Here is a 6,000-nt window from a genome sequence, read left to right on the forward strand (position 1 = left end):
TATAGAGCCTTAAACAGCTCAGGAGCGCAATGCCTCACGGACCACCTCTCCCCATATAAACTGACCTGGACCCTGCAATCATCACCTGAGGCCTTTCTTCATGTGCCACCCCTATGAGCGGTCCGGAGGCTGTCAACACAAGACAGGGCCTTTTCCGTGGTGGCTCCCCTCTTGTGGGATGCTCTCCTCAAGGGAGCCTCGCCTGGTATCTTCATTACATATCTTTAGGCTCCAGGCGAAAGCATTTCTCTTCAGTCAGGCCTTGGGTTGATTGACACCCAATGCCCTTTTAAATGTGTTGTGGAAGGGTTTGTTATTGGCTTGTTTCTGTTCTGGTTTTTATTATGTATTTTGTGGTTTTTTACATTGTTGTGAACCGCCCTGAGATCTATGGGTATAGGGCGTTATACAAATTTAATAAATAATAATAATAAAATCTTATACCATGGAAGGAAGCTCCCTCAAGAGACACACAGTAGGCATATAAACCATTTTGAGATTTTTGGGGGGTTTTTTAGGGGGGAGTGTTTTTAAATTTAAAAAAAACCCAATCAAGCAGGATATACTTTTTGGAAAGAAATAACATATTTATTCGAAAGCAGTTGTAAAGCGCAACTTTTTTTAAAGAAAAAAAGCCACCTCTAAGCCGTGTGCAAAAACACGACGTTAAAAAAATGTTTCGTAAAACTGCTTTATAAAGAAACGGAATTTGGTGATAATTTTGGGAATTAAAGGGTGGGGGGAAGCCTGGACAAGCGAGATAAATATTTGCGAGGCGGTCTGAAGCAAGGAGCGGGCGGTGTGGCTTGTATGGCAGAAGGAATGGGGTTTTGGGGCCACCACTAAGCGTTAAGGAGAAGGGGGATTACTCTGACAAGCTACAGTTATCTGAGGCCCTCAGCCTCATTGGAGAAGCACTTTGGAAGTCATTGCCTTGGACCTCTGGCAAGTGTACACTCTCTCTCCCTGCTAATAGTCTCTGATGGGTTGGAAGAGTTTGAAGGGTAGGTGTCAGAGTAGAAAGAGGGATAAAAAAAATAGAAGAGAGAGAGAGAGAACTTCTAAGAGCAAAGTTCCCAAGGGTCTTCACTCTTAGAATCACGTAGAGTTGGAAGGGACCATGCAAGTCATCCAGTCTAACCTCTTGTACTGCAAGTGTCTGAGACTCGAACCCACAACCTTGAGAATAAGAGTCTCCCGCTCTATCAAATGAGCTATCCCAGAAGAAACAGATCTCCCAGCACCGCTATAGAGCGCCCCCCATGCCAAATTCTATGCACCCCATACATTTAAAGCACATTCTCCCCCCGCCGCCGCCACCCAAGAATACTGGGAACTGTAGTTTCCCCATCACAGATCTAAATTGCCAACACCCTTAACAAACTACAGTTCCCAGAATGATTATTGGGGGGGGGGCTGTTTGTGCTTTAAATGTATGGTCTGCACACAGCTTATGTTTAGCCAACAATTCCAAAATACGGAATATCTCAAGCACCTGACCAAAAGCAGGAACGTGGAACACGGAGGGGGTTGATGGCGAAACAGAGATTTGCATAAACAGTTACTCAGCCCCATAATTATTGCCTCGTTTGGGGCGTTCAGCTGGTTGCAATCTGAGTTTTCTCCCTGCTGATCCAGATAAGCCGGTGACGGCAGTGACCACAAAATTGCTAGAGAGTGGCATTGGGGGAAAAGGAAAGGCCACAACTACGCTCTCTTTGATCTTTAAATTGCACATTTCAGTTTGGCAATTTAATCCGCTTGGTCATGTTTATACATAGGTATCCTTTGTACGCAAATTCCAATAGCCGATTTGGTTTATGACGCCCCCCCCTTGTGACGGAGTCGGTCCAGAATGTGCAAAACCAGTTAAGATTCTTCCTCCACAAATCTCCCCGAGAAATTTATAATATATTTGGAAGGACCTGCTAATCCAACAAGTCTGTTTACGTCGCCTTCAGCTCAGCTGCTGATTTTATGGAGGTTTGACCTTCGATTCATAACCAGGGGCTCTTCTTTTATATAACCTCCCGTTCCCACTTGTTTTGTTCACATGGCAGTTGTAATTACCCAAGACACTTTCAAATAAAATAAAATAAAAACTTTCGAGAAAAGTTGCAAGCCCGCTTTGTTTTGCACACACTCCTCCCGTCGTCCACAGATACCCCAAATTTCTGACATGCCAGAAAGGAGAACAAGCTTTTGCAAAGCTTTAAAAGTAGCTATTTAGAACTCTGCTCAGTGTCTAACAAACCAGAGCTTTTTTCCCCCAGTGGGAACTCACCGGGACTCAGTTCTGACACCTCTCAGGTGGGTGCCATTGCCATTATAAGAGAGCAAGGGAGGATTTTGTGGTAAGTTCCAGCAGTGGCGTAGTGTGGGGGGTGCAGGGGGGGCCGGCCGCACCGGGCGCAACATCTGGGGGTTAGGGTTAGGGGGTGCAAATCCACGGGTTAGGGGCGCAAATCCACGGGTTAGCAAGGGGGCACAAATTACTTGCCTTGCCCCGGGTGCTGACAACCCACGCTACGCCACTGATTTTGTGGTAAGTTCCAGCACCCTTTTTTCTATAAAAATAGCACTGAGCACAACAGTAGGTACCGTATTTTTCGCTCTATAACACGCACCCGACCATAACACACACGTAGTTTTTAGAGGAGGAAAATCCGTAGGAATGCCACCCGTAGGCATTCCCTCCATAACACGCACAGACATTTGCCCTTACTTTCTAGGAGGAAAAAAGTGAGTGTTATGGTGCAAAAAATACGGTATTTTACAAGTACAGTGGTACCTCGGGTTAAGAACTTAATTCGTTCTGGAGGTCCGTACTTAACCTGAAACTGTTCTTCACCTGAAGCACCACTTTAGCTAATGAGGCCTCCGGCTGCCAGAACACGATTTCTGTTCTCATCCTGAAGCAAAGTTCTTAAGAGGTACTGTTTCTGGGTTAGTGGAGTCTGTAACCTGAAGCATATGTAACCTGAAGCGTATGTAACCCGAGGTACCACTGTACAGCCTGCAATAAAATGTTGCAGTACATCCCCACCCCGATATTTCTCCAGGTCAAGGTTCCACTAAGCCTAGAACAGACGCCTGTTATTCCATTAGTTACAATGGCCACCTAATCAAACTTTAAGATCATTGAACTTGTCTCGTCCAGCATTGCTTGGTTCATGAGGCAGAAAGACTGCGATGGAAAACCAGGCGTGCATCTTTAAACAAAACGGCAGGTTCCTTCTTATTGGGGGCTACCAGATAAAATATCACTTAAAAACCCCTACAATATTCTATAGAGTTTTCCCTGCATATGCGACAACCACTAGGGATGGTTCTGACGGAAGTGTTAGCAGAAATTCCCAATGTTCGCTTATTTATCTCACCACCAGATTGTAAATAGGAAGTTAGATTGGCTTCAACCAGAGCTAGGGCCTTTTCAACACTGGCCCCGGCCTGGTGGAACGCTCTGCCTCATGAGACCAGGGCCCTGCAGGATCTGATTTATTTCCGCAGGGCCTGTAAGACAGAGTTGTTCCGCCTGGCCTTTGGCTTGGAGCCAATTTGATTCCCTCCCTCTCTTTTTTTCTTTTCCTTCTCCTCCTGCGAGGAGGCTACATTTTAATATTTTAATGTTTCAATATTTTAATGTTGTATTTTAATTTTGTTTTTAAGTTGTAATCATTCAACTTGTTTTTATTATTGCTTGTAAGCCGCTCTGAGCCCGGCCTTGGCTGGGGAGGGCGGGGTATAAATAAAATTTATTATTATTATTATTATTAATTGAGCCGGCAAATGCAATTGTTCTGTACACAAACAATATGCGATTGATGATGTCCCCTCACGTCATTTGCATTGTATTTCCTTTGTATTTAAATAAACAGTGTGGAACAATAAGGACGGTTGCATGCAAAAATTCCAACACAACATAAGGGAAAACGAAGAACGCAATTTCTTTTCATGAACCGAACTGCAGCGGAATGGACCAGCACTCAGCCACCTGAGCTTGCTATTAGAGGGAGTGACAAATAATTGACAGCAATACCTTATTGAAACAAACCAAACAGCCATGCTCTAGTAACAAATCCGTTCAAGGGTTTGGGCTGATCCTGAGACTCAGCCGCTGTGTAAGTTCATCACCCCTTAGAACAGGGATAGGCAACCTAAGGCCCGTGGGCCGGATGGGGCCCAATTGCCTTCTCAATCCAGCCGACGGATTGTCCGAGAATCAGCGTTTTCTTTCATGAGTAGAATGTGTCCTACCAGTGGCGTAGCGTGGGGGGTGAAGGGGGGGCCGGCTACACCGGGCGCAACATCTGGGGGTTAGGGTTAGGGGGCGCAAATCCACGGGTTAAGGGGGCGCAAATTACTTGCCTTGCCCCGGGTGCTGACAACCCACGCTACGCCACTGTGTCCTACAGTGGTACCTCAGGTTAAGTATTTAATTTGTTCCGGAGGTCCGTTCTTAACCTGAAACTGTTCTTAACCTGAAGCACGACTTTAGCTAATGGGGCCTCCTGCTGCCGCAGCACCGCCAGAGCACGATTTCTGTTCTCATCCTGAAGCATAGTTCTTAACCTGAAGCACTATTTCTGGGTTAGCGGAGTCTGTAACCTGAAGCGTATGTAACCTGAAGCGTATGTAACCCGAGGTACCACTGTATTTGAAATGCATCTCTGGGTTATTTGTGGGGCCTGCCTGGTGTTTTTACACGAGTAGTGTGTGTGCTTTTATTTAAAATGCATCTCTGGGTTATTTGTGGGGCATAGGAATTTGTTCATATTTTTTTTCATAATATAGTCCGGCCCACCACATGGTCTGAGGGACAGTGGAGCGGCCCATGGCTGAAAAAGTTTGCTGACCCCTGCTTTAGAAGGACACTGCGTGGAAATTTTCAGAGAGGGGAATGGTGGAAAAAGAGTGTGCTAATGGTTAGAGCTGGAGGTTACCGTGAAGGATGTGGGAAAGCCCCCGGGCAAAGAGGACTGTTTGTGCAAAACAAGTTCAGTCTGTTGGCATGTGCATTGCAAGAGTTTGAAGGTTATTTCTGGCTGTTGTCCCTCTTCCTCCCAAACAGCCGAAGAACAAGATTTGTAAAATCAATAGGGTGCCCAAGGTTATCTAAACAAATGTGGCAGGAGCCCTTATTACCTAGGTCCAGTACCGATGTTTTTAAAGAGCCTTTTCGACAACCCTATAAGGCAAAGACAGATGAGGAAAATTCTCAGTCTTCCTTTGCCAGGGTTGGCTCTTTAACCCGCCCCACCTTTTTAAAAATACCTTCAAGATTGGCACCTTTATTTTAGGAATTCAGCAGTTTCCTGTGTGCAAAAAAAACACGGCAACTTTTTCTTCTCAGTTGCAAACAGGAGGCGAACTTAGCTGGCATTATTATTATTATTATTATTATTTGGTCAAGTTGCATTTCTGAAGCAGTTTCAGCCGAAAAGAAAACAAGAGGTGTTGTGCGTGCGTGCGTGACCTTTATCTGTTTGGAGTTGGCAACAGGTTAATTATGTGTTAGCTGAAACACGGCTTCCGTTTGCTCACCTGGGTTGCTTAATTGAGCTGACCTTTGTGCATTACATAAGAGTCTGGGGTGGGTATCTAGAGGGTTTAGGGAGAGAGAGAGAGAGATTTGTCATAGAATCAGAGAATTGCAGAGTTGGAAGCGAAGCCAAGGGTCATTTAGTCCAACCCCCTGCCATGATTCTATGATTAAACCATCGTTTATCTTAGCTGTGGTTTATTGTGGCAGAAGGTAAAAATGCCAACTGCTTTTACACTAGACTACACTACATTTTAGGGACACGGGTGGTGCTGCGGGTTAAATCACAGAGCCTAGGACTTGCCAATCGGAAGGTCGGCGGTTTGAATCCCTGCGACGGGGTGAGCTCCCGTTGCTCAGTCCCAGCTCCTGCCAATCTAGCAGTTTGAAAGCACGTCAAAGTGCAAGTAGATAAATAGGTACCGCTCCGGCGGGAAGGTAAACGGCGTTTCCGTGCA

Source organism: Podarcis melisellensis (genome assembly GCF_964234715.1).
Source record: "Podarcis melisellensis genome assembly, chromosome: 8".
NCBI classification, from domain to species: domain Eukaryota; kingdom Metazoa; phylum Chordata; class Lepidosauria; order Squamata; family Lacertidae; genus Podarcis; species Podarcis melisellensis.